We start from the raw sequence: 16143 nt of genomic DNA on the forward strand, positions 1-16143 counted from the left end.
AACAGGGATTTCCATTTGCACTGGAAAAACATATCTGAGCTATCAATTGTGTTCATTTATATACACTTGTTAAAAACATGAACTGTCACAAACTGTTGTAAAACATGCAATAGATATGAATTGCTAACAGAATGAAGGGAAGGAAGAAAGAAAGGAAAAAAGGGAAGGAGTAAGGAAGGGAGGGAAGTGGAATAAAGAAAACAAAAGGATGGTTTCAGCATGTCTGCAGAAATCTCTGAACTCCAGAGATTGATAAAATTCTTAACAATCACTAGAAAGGGATAAGAAAAAACAGGCTACATTCAAAGAACAAGAATCCACCTGGCATGAGGCTTCTCCTCTACAACACACAATGGAGCTAATGTCTTCAATCTAAAACACAATGGAGCAATGTCTTCAATGTTCTTATGAAGTACCAAAAACTCTAGACTCAACTATCTTCTAACCATCAGGGCAAAATAAAGACATTCTCAGGTGCACAAGTATTCAAATGTTTTCAAACTTAGAAAACTTTTCTGAACAAATTATATGAATATATACAATATTAAAATGGAAAGTGAATCTAAAAGAGAAAAGGGATTGTTTTAAAAAATAGTGTGAGTAAAAATAAACCATAAATGTGTAGTTAAGGCTAAATAAAATTGTTTAATGTTTATTTATTTTTGAGAGGGAGAGAGAGAGACAGAGTGCAAGCAAGGGAGGGGTAGAGAGAGAGGGAAACAGAATCCGAAGCAGGCTCCAGTCTCTGAGCTGTCAGCACAGAGCCCAATGTGGGGCTCAAACTCACGAACCATGAAATTAGCCGGGAGCTTAACTAACTGAGCCACCCAGGCACCCCAAGGCTAAATAAATTTAAATAGCATGGCTGTTAACCTTAATGTTTAAGAGAGAAGCAGAAGTTGCACACCAGTTTTCATATGCTTAGCTTGAAAGTAGCACACATCACCTCTAAGAGCTCACTGGTCAGAACTAGTTCACAGCCACATCTAACTACAAGGGTCTGAGAAACCTAGGACAGTACACAGATATTTTATTAGATGAACATGAAATATAGTCACTGTAGTTCATAATGATTTCTTTTTAGTTTAAAATAATTTTATCTTTTCAGTGGACTGTATCCTTCAACAACATGTTATATCCTCCTGAGACCAAATAATGGTTTTCATACTGGAATCTATTTTCCTAGAAATCAATATTGTCTCATCTATCTTTTTTTGGTTACAAGTTGTCCGGTATAACTTTATCCATCCCTTTCTTTTTGGTCTTTCTGTGTCATTTCATTTCGTGTCTCCTGTAAATACCAACATCTGGAATTTATTCTCTAACTCAAAATAAGTGTCTCTACCAGTTTATAAGTTATTTTAACCTAACCATCTTTAGGGGTTTTTTTTCATTGAAATATAATTAACATACAATGTTATATTAGTTTCAGTTGTAAAACATAGTGATTCAACAATTCTATACAATACTCAGTGGTCACCATGATAAGTATAGTCACCATTTGTCATTAAACAACATTAGTACATTATTGACTATTTACCCCATGCTATACTCTGCATCTCTGTGACATGTTTATATTATAACTGGAAGTTTGTATTTCTTAATCCCTTTATCTATTTCCCTCATCCCTCCATCTTCTTCCCCTCTGGCAACCACCAGTTTGTTCTCTGTGATCAAGAGTATGGTTTTTTTGTTTCTTGTTCATTTGTTTTGTTTTTTAGATTTCACACGTAAGTGAAACTATACAGTATTTGTCTTCGTCTGCTGACTTATTGCACTTAACATAATACCCTCTAGGCCCACCCATGTTGTTGCAAATGGCAAGACTGCATTCTTTTTATGGCAGAGTAATATTCCATTGTATATATATATATACCACATCTTCTTTATCCGTTCATCCAGCAATGGATACTTGGGTTACTTCCATGTTTTTGCTATTGTAAATATCAACATTGTAATAAACATAGGGGTACATATATCTTTTCACATTAGTGTTTTTATTTTCTTTGGGTAAATACTCAGTAGTGGAATTACTAGGTCATATGGTATTTCTATTTTTAATTTTTTGAGAAACCTCCTACTGTTTTCCACAGTGACTAAACCAATTTATATTTCTATCAACGGTGCTCAAGTGTTCCTTTTTCTCCACATCCTGGCCAACACTTGTTATTTCTTGTCTTTTTGATTGATATTTGATAACTTATAACTGTTTCCAGTATTTTTCTGAAGGTTCTAATCAATGAAATTAAGTAAGAAAAGTGAAAAAAAAATCATAAGTATTGGGGGAAAAGAAATAAAACTTCCACTATTATCAGATGACATGATTATCTATTTGTTAAAAAGCAAAGAAAATAAACTGAAAATCAGAATCAATAAGAAGGTTCAGTAAGGTAGCCTATTACAAGATCAATATATAGAAAATCAATAGCTTCAGAAACAAAACTCTAATAGAAATTGCAATGAAAACTTAAAATCCCCAGAGGAACAAAAACTATGAAATACCTAGAAATAACTAAAAAAAGAAATGCATAAATCTTATAGTAAAAAACTATTTTATTGAAGTACTAAAAAACTTTTTTCCCAAATGAATGAGAAGACTACATTTTGCAAAATATCAGTTCTCTCACAATTAATTTATAAACTCTGAGAAATGACAGTCAGAACATCAACAGGGTTTTTTATGGAAACTAAGAAAGCTGAATCTAAAATTCACTTAGAAGAGCAAGCTCACAAAATATACCCAAGGTAAAAAATGACAATATTTTATAGGCAGGGTGTCATTGGCATACTAAACAATGAAATAGAATAGATGGCTTCAGAAACCAAATGCAGATTTAGTATATGACAAAGAAAGGATTAACTAGACAATAAATGATGTCAGGACAAATGGCTTTCCATTTGGGGGAAAAAACATATAAAATTAGATTCTTATACTATGTGCAAGAATAAATCCTGGTTAGATTAAAGATCTAAGTATTAAAAAGTTATCAGAAGAAAGTTTAAGATAATAACTTTATAATCTTGGAGAATGTTTTTCTAAACAAAACACAAGATGTATAAAACAAGAAAAGGTTACTAACTTGATGACTCACAAATTTAAAACATCTCTAGGCAAACAAGACCATAAACAAACTTCAAATAAAAGCAATAAACCAAGAGGAGATATCTGCACCATCATAAAGTTACTACCCATTCATATGCCTACAAATCAGTAAGAACAATTTTCTTTTTCCAAAAAGGAAAGTAGATACGATTAGGCAACTTAACAGAAGAAACACAAGTGTCAAATAACACGAGAAAGCATAGTCAACCTTACTAAGAACCATAGAAAGGAATATAGAAGTAATATAATGGTACCATTTGTCATCTCTCAGATTGGCAAAATTTCTAAAAATTGACAATATTTATTTATAGAAAGAATGTGGCAAAATGGACAAACGTATCTTGTGGGGAATATGTAACTCGTTATATGTTTTTTGATGACCACCTTGACAGTATCTAGTGAAACGTGCAGACACCGTGCAGACACCAGGCTCTTCCAGTTCAGAGAACAGATTCACAAAACCACTCATAGTATGGCTCAAGTCAAGCCACAAGGACTGGAATATCCACTGATCCTCGTTCATTTAGATTCACTCTAATGTCCATCACGAAGAGAACAGTTATGCCACTTGTGCCATGATGCAGTCATTAAGATGATGGAGGTAGAGCCATGTTACCCGGGCAGAAAGATTTCTAAGACACTGTTCAGAGAAAGAGCAAATCACAGAATACAGATAGCTGGATTTATCTTTTTTTAAGCTACATACATGCATCTTTTAAACCTGTACGTAAATGCACACAAAAGGGTCTGAATGATACAAAGTAAGTGGTTAGCAGTGGTTACCTACAGGAAGGAGAGCAGTATCAGTGAAGGTAATTTGACTTTTTATTCTAGACACATGTGTACTGTTTGAATTTTTACAGGGAGCAAGTATTCAGATATTACTCCTATAATTATTTTTAAAAGTAATTTAAGATAAAATATCTCCAAAATTCCCCAATCTGTTGCTACCTTTGAGAAGGAGCCACTTGGTCCTTTCCTTAGAGCTCACATTCATTCAAGTAAAATCAAGTTAAAATCAAGTTAAAATCACATGGTATTGTGAAACAGCTTCATATACACCTTGTGAACAAAAACTTTACTCCAGGGGCACCTTGGTGGTTCAGTCGGTTAAGCCTCCAACTCTTGATTTGGGCTCAGGTTATGATCTCACAATTCGTGAGTTCAAGCCCCACTTCGGGCTCTGCAGGTCACTGTAGAGCCTGCTTGGGATTCTCTCTCTCTCTCTCTCTCTCTCTCTCTCTCTCTCTCTCACACACACACACACACACACACACACACACACACACACTCTCTCTCTCTCTCTCTCCCCCTCCTTCCCTCCCTGGCTTGCACTCTCTCTCTCTCAAAATAAATAAACATTTAAAATAACCTTCCTCCAAACTTGATCTTGTTTTCCTAGTTTATTTTCCCATTACCCCACGTGTGTGCTTGTTGTCTGTTTTGCTTATATCTCTGCCCCTTAAACTCTTCAGGAGAATCCTAGGAAGTACCGTGAACAACAGAAAGTCCTGAGCATGCAGCCCTAGGATACAGTGCACTCAGGTCCTCTCAGTCACTCCAAACTCTGGAACAATCCTAGTGTCTCCACACCTGGCTGTCTTCATCTGTAAAATACAGAGGCTGGCCCAGTGTTCTCAAAGTCCCTTTCCAGTTCTTAACCTTTGGGTTTCATGTTCTGGGTCTGTGTTCCCTCTTATCTCCATATCCAAAGGTGCTACAACAGCAAAGTGTGCATGCTTGGCTCCCTCCATCAACACTGAGAATGGAGAATTGACTATCTGACTACATGTCCATGTGGGGCCAGGAGCCGATGAGGAATTCATGAATCACCAGTCTGCTGTCAGAATTTCACAGAAAAGCATTTCATTTCCCCCACAGCACTAACTCATTTGGAGGACACATCTCTGATAGTTTATGCTGGGGCCTCTTTGTGAGGATCTGGTATTCCAGGCCAACAGTCACGGTGTCCCACTGATCTGAGCCCGGTGTCCCCTGCCTGGGAGCAACTATCTCTGGTTGGTATGCCCTTGTCAATAAAACAACTCCTGTCACACCATCAATTGCTCTGCTTTGTTTTGTTTTCCTATTTATATATTTTCCCCACCTGACTTACCATATATAAATAAGAGCACTCATACAAGAAAATATATAAAGAACATGTACAACTTTAAAAAGGATGACACAACACTGTTGCACTGCTGGTGGGAATGCAAACTGGTGTGGCTACTCTGGAACCAGTACGAAGAAGGTTCCTCAAAAAATTAAAAATAGAGCTACCCTACAGACCAGCAACTGCACTACTAGGGATTTATCCAGAGGATACAAAAATGCTGATTCAAAAGGGCACATGCACCCCAATGTTCATAGCAGCGCTCTCAACAATAGCCAAAGTCTGGAAGGAGCCCAAATGTCCATCGACTGACAAATGGGTAAAGATGTGCCATTTGCAACAATATGGACGTAACTAGAATGTATTATGCTAAGCAAAATAAATCAGAGAAAGACAAATATCATATGATTTCACTCATATGTGGAATTTAAGAAAGAAAACTGATGAACACAGGGGAAAGGAAGAAAAAAATAAGACAAACAGAGAGGGAGGCAAACCATAAGAGACTCTTAAAGACAGGAAACAGACTGAGGGTTGTTTGAGGTGTGTTGGGTAGGGGGATGAGCTAAACAGGGATTAAGGAGGGCACTTGTTGTGATGAGCACTGGGTGTTGTATGTAAGTGATGAATCACTCAACTCTACTCCTGAAACTATTATTACACTCTATGTTAAATAGCTTGGATTTAAATAAAATTTAAAATAAATTAATTTTTAAAATGTGAAGAACGAAAAGAAAAAAGAAGTTGCTGACATTACAATTAAGTTATGGATATGTCAAGAAAGTTCCTCTCTTTTGATTCCTGAAAAAAAAAAAAAAAGAGGAAGAATGATACAACACCCCTATATATCCACTGTAGTGTCTCCATACACCTCTGCCCCGTAACAGCATTGTCTTCCCACCCACCATGTTAACTACTAATCTGATATTTTTGTCATTAATAATTCCCTTGTTTTTCTATACTTCTACCAAATATGTAAAGTTACCTTCAAAGGAAAAAAAAATTTTTTTCATAAAATTCTTAGGAGGATTAAATGAGATAATGTTTAAAATGTTTAGCACAAACCCTGACACATATTAAGTAATCAGAAGTGTCATCTATTATTATTAGTCTTTTAAACTTCCATTAATATAATGCAAAAAATCTTCTGTTCGTTCAGTAATTCATTTCATTCATGTCTTAACCTACTATGGGCCATCTCCTCTCTGCCATGCCAGATGCTATAAAGCCATACAGTTTAGATGGGTTTTTTAGAATCTTTTTTAACATTTTATTTATTTTTTTTTTTTTAATTTTTTTTTCAACGTTTTTTTATTTATTTTTGGGACAGAGAGAGACAGAGCATGAACGGGGGAGGGGCAGAGAGAGAGGGAGACACAGAATCGGAAACAGGCTCCAGGCTCCGAGCCGTCAGCCCAGAGCCTGACGCGGGGCTCGAACTCACGGACCGCGAGATCGTGACCTGGCTGAAGTCGGACGCTTAACCGACTGCGCCACCCAGGCGCCCCTAACATTTTATTTTTAAATAATTTAGGGGCATCTGGGTGGCTCAGTCAGTTAAACATCCAACTCTTGATCTCTGCTCAGGCCATGATCTCAGGGTCATGAGTTCAAGTCCTGAATCGGGCTCTATGCTGGACATGAAGCCTACACACAAACATACATACATACATAGACTCACAAGGGTGTAAAAATAGTACAGAGAGGTTTTGTGAACCCACCATCCAGCTTCTCCTGACATGTTAAATATTGATAGCATGTTATCAAAACCAGGAAATCAACACTGGCACCATATAATTATAGATAACAGACCTTCCTCGAAATTCACCAAATGTTGCATCAGCTTTTTTTTTTTTGGTGTGTCCTTATATAATCCTGTGACATTTTACCCCATGTGGAGACCTGTGTAACCACCACCACTATCAAGACAAAACTTCCATAATCACAAAAAAATTCCCTGTGTTATTCCTTTATAGTCACACCCTTCCTCCCTTACCTAATCCCTGGCAACCACTGATCTACTCCCCATCTCTATAATTTTGTCATTCTGAGAATGTTATACAAATGGAATCATACAGTACATAACCTTTTTGAGATAAGCTACACAGTTTTACACTCATGAGAAATTAGCCTTACAACTTGATCCTGGATTTTTTGACTGGGGAGAATGTCGACTAGATTTTTACTGAGGAGAAAATTCCATCTTCAGGTCACTTAGAGTGTTTAATTTCTGAGGAAATCTGAGATTCTAATGAAACTCTAAAGATAAAAGATTTAACCACTAGAATTCACCAGGACATTAGAAGGTGTCCATGAGGTATCCTGAATGGAAGGGAGGGAAGAGGAGCAGGTAATAACCCTGGCACTAGACCCACTAAGACACTTGGGGGTCCAGATGTGAACTCCATGATTAAGGGCAAGAATGTTCAGTTGCTACCCATGCTGGAAATTAATAAATGTGGAAGATAGCTGTCTATAAATGTAAGAAATCAGTTTCAAATACTCTTAACAATCCTTCCCACCTACAATTGACCAAAAAAAAAAAAAAAGAAAGAAATCGTTTGCAAATTGCACAGCATGCCAGGAAAACAGTCTGAAAACCCTTTCAATCAGATATTTTGGAAGCACTTGTCTAAAAACAACTTTTGCCAACTTTCCAGGCTGCTCCTTTGTAAGCTCATTTTTGAAGATTCATCACAAAGCAGGAACTAGAAGGAGAAACATGTTTATTTTATGATACAATGAAGTCCTCTGTCTAATAAATAGATGTGATAATATCACTGTGTTGGATACACTATCCCATTCTCCAAAGTGATTGTGGCTGCTTTTTAAATTTTTGCACCTTCAGTCTGCTTGAGAGCACTCAAAGAATGGTGCTAAAAGCCTCTTTTCAGACACTTCAGGGGCGTTTTTTGTTTGAATTTACTTCCCCTTTCCCATCCCATCCCTGGCACCAAACACAGCCTTACAAATCAGCTCAGACTGGCAGGAGAGATGAAGTCAGCAAGGGCCGTGCCAACTTCCTCTCTCGGCTCTGTCCACCCAGGCCTTGCAAACCCTTCTCTCCACATAGAAAGGGCGTCTCGACTGCTCTCTGAAACAAACCATCGTACACACAGCGAATGGCCTCTGGGGACAGTTACAACAGAGACACCCCCACCTTCATTTCACACAGACTGTGGCCGACAGAACTGAACACCTTCCCATTTACCACCTCTTCTTTTTATTTAATATTAGAAGCTCTGATTCTGAGACTGATTCTTGGATGTGCATTCCAAATAAAGAAGCATTTCTGTGAACCAATGACACTAAAAATTACTTTATGTGGCAAACCATTGACTATCTCCCACTGGATTAGAGAAATCACTCATGTGAATGCCAAAGTTTCCTAAAACAAACAAAAACACAAGAAAATGTAAGGCTATGACCTGCAGTGGTGTTTCCCAACTGCAGGTGCATGGATTTTTAGGCACCACAACTTTGAATTAGCTCAACTGCATGGTTTAGAGCACTGGTTGTCAACTGGGACAATTTTGTGCCCCAAAGAGATATTTTGCAATATCTGGGGACATTTTTGATTGTCACAACCTGGGTGGGGAGCGCTACTGGCATCTAATGGGTAGAGGCCAGGGACGCTGCTAACCATCCTGCAATGCACAAGACAGCCCTCCCAACAAAGATTTCCCTGGTCCTAAATGCCAGTAGTGCGGAGGTTGAGAAACCCTGGTTAGAGGAAAGTACAGGGCCTTTGAAGACAAATATCCTGGATTTGAATCCTACCTTCATCATCAAGCTTTGATTCCTCTTCTTTAAACTTAAAATTATCCTACTTGCCTTACTGAATTGTTGGGGAATCAAATGAGGTCAGAATCTATAAAGAGCCTACTGCTTATAGCATACATTGGGTACTCAAAAAAAGAAGAGATTCTTTCCCTTTCATTTCTTGCCATACAATTCCTCCTTTCAGACCCCTGAGTCTCTGTAGTCACTCTCTCCTCCCTCACTGCTGAGTCAGCTATTTTAATAAACACGTGCTACGTTCTCCTTGTGAGCACTGACCTCTGGTCTGGTAGGGCTGGCTATCACCCAGAGCTGATTCTTCTATCACAAGTGTGAGAACAAGACCCAGTGTATCCCAAGGCCTGGCCGCAGAGATTGTTTCAGAGGAGAGACCACAACCCAAATCTGACCAATCACAGCCACTGTAGGACTGCAGCCAGAGCTTTCAGGAAACACACATTTTCTTTTTGCTTTGGGACTAATCTGAAAATGTGAGAAAATAAATCTGGAGTTTCCCGTAGTTATCTTCATACCACAGAAGAGAACTGAACCAAGAATGAATCAACATGCAGAAATCAGAGACATTAGAAGGCAGGGAAAAAGAAAGATGGGGCACTCCAGTGCTGTCAATGACCATGTAGCTTACATTAGCGTAGGTTAGGTTTCTTTCACTTGCAACTTAAAGGTTCCTGACTCACATAACTGTGTAGGTGTTAGAAAGCATAGGATGTCAGGATACTAACCAACTCACAAATCTGAACTGGGTGCCAGGCTCAGAACTGAGGGGAACAAAAAGATGTTTTCACTCATATGTGGATCTTGAGGAACTTAATAGAAGACCATGGGGTAAGAGAAGGGGGAAAAATAGTTACAAACAGAGAGGAAGGGAGGCAAACCACAAGAGACCCTTAAAAACAGAGAACAAACTGAGGGTTGATGCGGGGAGTGGAGGAGAAGGGAAAATGGGTGGTGGGCACTGAGGAGGGCACTTGTTGGGATGAGCACTGGGTGTTGTATATAAGTGATGAACCACGGGAATCTACCCCAAAAACCAAGAGCACGCTTCACACACTGTTATGTTAGCCAATTTGACAATAAATTACATTAAATATATATATATATATATGTATATATATATATATATATACACACATATATATGTGTGTGTATGTGTGTGTGTGTGTGTGTGTATCTGCAGTTCCTGCCCTCAGGATGTTTCCAGTCTAATTGGATAGACAAACATGCAGCACAGATTTAGCATTACAGCGTTGTGTAGATGTAGAGAGAATTGAGAGAATCGCAGGCCACGTGGCTGATCAGTCAGAGGGGGCAGGGGACAATCTTCTGTATTAGAAGGATAGAGAACACTCCATAGAGGATATCACTTAGCTGTCCCTAACTGCCTGAGCTAAGAAGCTGCCCCTTCATTACCCCAGTCCCCATATGCTCAGAACTACAAAGCACGCTTACACATCAAAGGGCCTCAAATGTGGAGTCAAATTCTATTACCCTCAGATGTGGGCCAGGTTAGTGACTCTCATCTAACAAACAGAATGCAGAAGTGATGTCTTCCAAGACTGGATTGTAAATGGTGAGCCAGTTTCTGACTGGCACTCTCTCTCTCTCTAATTTTATTATGGTATGAACACTTAACATGAGATCTACCCTCTCAACAAAATTTTACATTTGTAATACAGTATTGTTGCCTATAGGCCTTGCTCTCTCCTAGAACATGCACCTTGAGAACCCTAGGTTGACATGTAAGAAGTCAGGCTATCCTGAAGCCGCTATGTTGTAGAGACCACTTAGAAAAGCCACACAGAAATAGAAAGATACCCAAGGAACCCCAATTGTGTTAGCTCATCTGTTTTAGTCTTCCCAGGATTAATCCCCAGATACGTGAGTAAACGAGCCTTCAGATGTTTCCAACCCTAGCCTTCAAGCTACTCCAGCTGACTTCACAACTGTCCCCACTGTGCTCTGCCCAAATTATACATCCAGAAGCAAAATAAGTATTATTGTTTCAAGCCATTAAAATTTGGGTGGCTTGTTATGAAGACTAAGTAACTGGGAAAAAATGGATCCACTGAAATACCTAACCGAAAATATTAGCCATTTCAAATACATTCCAGAAGCTGAAAGGTGAGTGGTTAAGGTCACTCTAATTGCACCACCTTCTTTGGCTGGTTTCCTCTCTGAGCTTTAGAAAGAAGTAGTGTTACCTTGACGACAAATACCATCCAGAAAATCTCTAGGTTGACATGATATTAACCCCACGTTCCAGCTTCCAGAGAATTTATATTTTACTTTCAAACCCACCTTTCCCTTTTCCTTTTTTATTTTTTTGCTAGATGTTTTCAACTAACAATTTCAACTGTATTAATGATGAAATGTGGCTTTTTGCTAGACAGAAGTGGAATATTTGTCCTTTACTCCTTACCAATTGAACTGCAGAGATGATCTCATTAAAGTCTTCTAAGAAATTCAGCACAGCAACCAGACTCATTTTTGCTCAAAATTATAGGTGCCCAAACGCAGAAGCCATCCCAGCTTTGAGTCCTGCTAGGAGGGAAATGGCTTCTCAATGAGGGGCGGGGGATGGGGGCATCTCTCCCATCAACCCTGATGCTCCCAGGGGATCCCTTTGCCCTCTTCTGACTGCATTTTTTCTTCTAGTTTCTTGTTTAAAAATCAAACTTCTCTGGCCTTCACAAGCACTTTACCAGGAACTTTACCAAGATAATGTAAAAATGTAAACTGATGTCAGATCTAAAAAATCCAGGAAAATCAGAACATTGCATTTTAATCAGTTGGCAGGTGGTCTATGATCATGATGAATTTCTTACTCTGGTTGACACATTTTCAAATGTTAATGTCCTCTCAAGGAATAAACTGTGTTGTAATGATTGAAATAATGGCTTCAAAGGTGAGCATTCCACTTATTATGGTTTCAAGCCTTGGCAGTGTGCATGGAGAGGTGTTAGGTTACGCACTTGACGGAGAAATAATTATGACCATGTAATGAAAAGGAAGAGGCTTTCAGAGAGGGATTAGGAAGAGGCCCTGGGTCATGAGGGAAAGAGACACCTTCAGCAGGATGAAACAATCCTGAATCAAGTACAACACAATGTGGAAGACACAAGACGAAGTTTCCTCCACCTGCACAATTCACACCCACCAGGGCCCCAGTTTGTGGAAGCATTTTACTTCTCTAAGGGACAATTCAGATTTTTTTTTTTTCTATCAAAACTCAGCTTTCTTTCCACCTAATGCTGAGTCTAGAAAATCTGGAAACTGGAGAGTAACGGGGTGAGTTCCCAGCTTTTCAGCTCTCCAGGAAGAAAGCAAGACAGACAACCTTGTGGCGACCAAACACACTTCCAGCTGCCTGCTGACTGGTAGAATTTGTTTGAAAACAAACAAAGAGTAACTGTCAGCAACAGGAAAGGAGAACTAGAAACATTATCTGGAAAGAAATTATTGGTCTCTTATGGCACTTCTTCTTTATTTTAAGCCATGGCTTCTCATCCACTTTGCTTTTTTCAATTCCTAATGAAACCCATCCTGGACTACCTTCATAGGAAAACATGCAAAGCGCTTCACCACAGAAATGCCATCACACATGAAGTACATGATGAGCCGGACTTTTAATGATGAAGCCAAGTCAGAGTCTCCTTGCTTTTCCTGAGATAAATATAATGTGAATCATATAGATGTAAAAACTCAGTTGAGTAACCCAAGAAGAAAAGGGAAGACAACTAGTTACCCAACCACCTAAAATCTTGTCTTGTGCCTGAGAAAGGCATACCACCAAGCAATACATATTACTTTTCTATGCTATACAATAAATTACCCCAAATTTAGTGGCTTAAAACAACACCTGCTTACCACCTGACATTTCCCATAGGTCAGGAGCCTGGGCATCACTTAGGTGAGTTCTCTGCCCGGGGTCTCATGAGTTCATAGGTTCAAGCCCCGCGTCGGGCTCTGTGCTGACAGCTCAGAGCCTGAAGCCTCCTTAGGATTCTTTGTCTCCCTCTCTCTCTGTACCCCCAACCCCACTCATGCTCTGTCCTCTCTCTCTCTCTCTCTCAAAAATAAGTAATAAACATTAAAATCAAAAAATAAAGAACATATTATATATACATTTTATTTAATGAGAAAGGTGAGAATATTTTAATAAGTCTTATATGATGGAGCATAGGGCTCCAAAAATAAAGGTATCTAGGACCTGTGAGGGCTTCAAGCAGCTTCCTGAGACCCATTTATCCAATAGCACTAGAATTTATAGGAAGGGGTTACAGAAGAAAAATCTCAAAATGGCACTTACTTTACTATACTTCCCACGTTTAAGGTATTTTAGCATACAAGCTTACTTAAGCCTACTTTTTTCCTTGTGAATGAGAAAAACAAAATGGAGCTTATTTTTATTTCACACATTGCATAAGAATAATCAATTAAGGTACTTATCTAAAGCTCCAGTAGAATTATGTCAAAGAACATGATCTACTCTCAAACTATAGAATCACAGACTCTGAGCAATGAACAGCTGAGCACCATCACCCGACAGATGAAGAGAAAATGTGGTAAGCCCAGGACCACACTAGTGAGTTAGTAGAGACAGGAATCAGAGCTGGTTCACTCCTAACCTATGATGCACCTTCTCCATCATCTCTTAATCTTAACTCATGTTCTTTCCACCCAACCTGTCTCTCCAACTAAACCTCACATGTGTGCATGATTTTCAGTTTTAATTCCTTTGGCTTCCCTGGAATTCTCACCCAGAATTCTGAGAATAAATAGTAAGCAAAACCCTAGAATCCTGGTCATAGAAAGCCTCTCAGAGATCATCTAATCCATCCTCTCCTTCAGGCTGGGTATGCCTTTAACAATATCCCTTACCTGAGGCTTCTGGCCTCTTCTTTAATGACTCCAGTGACAGGGAGCTCACTACTAACGACAAGGGCAACTCCATTCTGAGCAGCCTTAACTGCTTAACCCCGTCATTTCGTAAGTGGTTTTCTACAGGTATATGGAAAAGTATAAGTCATTTCAGAGGCCACTGTGTCTCATATTTAAAGATGATTACCTTTCTCAAATCACTTCTCCCAGAGTCTCTCAGAGCTGGTGTCATTAGCATTTAAAGTAAGACTTCTTCCTCAAGTGGGGCCATCCCGTGCACTGCAAGATGGTTAGCATCACTGGCCCCCCAAGAACTACATTCCACTAGCCTACATACACTCACCTTGTGACAACTTGTTCATTGTGACAACAAATGATTCCCCCACACACACACATATATTTCTAAAAACCCTTCAGGAGGGGAGGGATACTGTCCCTGATTGAGAAACACTGTGAGTCTAGGTCAAGACCCCCTGAATGCCCTCAACAATTTACCGTACCAGACATGGTACAGTTGTAGGGTTCTTTATCAGCCTATGGGATTCTCAGAGCAACTCATGATGGGAGCTTTGAGTCACTATCCTCATGAACACAGGATTACAGAAAGGATGAGACAGGTAATGACAAGAAGTTAACACTGAATAAAAGGAAAACTTCTCCCTGTTCCATATTTAGGAACCTGCCATCTTGCTCCGCTCCCATATTAAAACCACCCTCCTGTTCTTCTCTGGTGATTGGGAAGCATGTGTTGCCAATTAAGTAATTTTGCTGAATTAGGAATCCAAATTACATTGTTTCCCACTCAAACAGCCATCTCTCAATTATTCTGCCAACAGAAGTGCCTTGTGTAGTCCTTTAAAAATCTTTCACCTTTAGCCATTGTTTTTTTAGCTATTAACAAACTGCAGCTGGATCTTTTGATTTTGATTAAAATTGCTTAAGTCAGAAGGGTTGTTAAGACAGAAAATAACTGAAATCCAAATTGCCCTTGAAACTGCTTTGAAATCAGAGCACAACACTGGCATGAGATCATGACATCATCAAATGTTAGACCACCACATAGTACCTCCAATATCTTGTCCATTTATTCCCAAAATTTTCTTCATTACACATATAATAGCTTGTTGCATTTGGGGAAGCAGTGATCAATATGCACTATGGTGGTAAAAGTATGGGCTTCTTGCTTTGAATCTTGGATCTACTGCTTGCCAGCTGTGTTTGGTATGACACTCCATCAGACCCCCCTTGGAGCACTTTGACAGTTTCTGTACACCTGTCTCCTTACATGTGGCTTCTGGCCACTCCTGGTATGGAGTGGTTTGGGGTGGGGTTTTCTCCTTTATCTTCTAACTGCCTGTAATTCTTGTCAGAGAACTGTTTGAAGGCTACTGAAACTGCTTTGTGGTAAGGCTCAAAAAGCCAGAAATACCTGGGAGTTTGTGTCTCCCAACACCACCATCACCCTGCTAATGTGGCCCTTAGCCAGAGATTGACCAGGGTAGAAGTATGAAGGCCCAGTTCTTTTGCCATGAGTGAGGACAAGCTATGACATCTATGATGTCACTTACATTCCAGAGGCCCCCCACCCACCCACCCAATTCAATCAGGCTGAGGCTGGGACTTCACCTGGAATTACATCCCTGTTTGGTTTCTTTTCCTCTCTTCTGCTTCTTCCAATTCTTAGAGAAATCCTATATAAGCCCCTTCATACACAAATCCTCTTCTCCAGATCTGGAATTCCAACCTGAGACAGGTACTTACTATAATTCACACTTGGCAAGCATTTAATAAACATTACTCTTTATTATGTTTGCCATTAATAGCCATTATGAACTCAGTAACACTTCAAAATGAACCCGTATTTTAGAAGTTATGACCACTTCTAAATACATTGGAAAAATAATTATATATGTGTAAGACATTATAGATTCAGTCTATAACCTGCAGGACAGTCTGGACACACTAAGGTGGTCGTATAGTTTTCAATAGCCCACTTTGGGAAATATGGCTTTAAGACAACTCCCTTACTTCACTGAAAACTAAACCAGGAACAAGAGAATCTACGTGAATGGTCCCAGGCCTAGAGCTAAGGAGTAGCAAGCTGAATCAAAACCCAGGTCTCCTGCCATTTTCACTATACACTTTATGTGGCCACTGGTCAGTTTTCAGAGAGCACTAAACCATGGGACCTCGGAAGCCTGCTCAGGGCACTGTCAGCAACTCTCCCTCAATGGTTACCGAAGGC

General features: G+C 39.3%; 1 protein-coding gene across 15 annotated transcripts in view; it reads right to left on the reverse strand.

Annotated features, from left to right (window-relative positions):
• The window catches only part of LOC102969177 (E3 ubiquitin-protein ligase RNF113A-like), a 504616-nt gene that overhangs the window by 455995 nt on the left and 32478 nt on the right, over window positions 1–16143 (reverse strand). The window contains exon 1 of one of the 15 annotated variants that reach the window (XM_042981580.1): window positions 14086–14297. The exons of the other annotated variants lie outside the window; for them this stretch is intronic. The gene's annotated coding sequence lies outside the window, so the exon portion shown is untranslated. Of the gene's footprint in view, window positions 1–14085; window positions 14298–16143 lie in introns of those variants that run through there. 15 annotated transcript variants of the gene reach the window in all.

Source organism: Panthera tigris, chromosome A3, assembly GCF_018350195.1.
Source record: "Panthera tigris isolate Pti1 chromosome A3, P.tigris_Pti1_mat1.1, whole genome shotgun sequence".
In the NCBI taxonomy this organism is placed as follows: domain Eukaryota; kingdom Metazoa; phylum Chordata; class Mammalia; order Carnivora; family Felidae; genus Panthera; species Panthera tigris.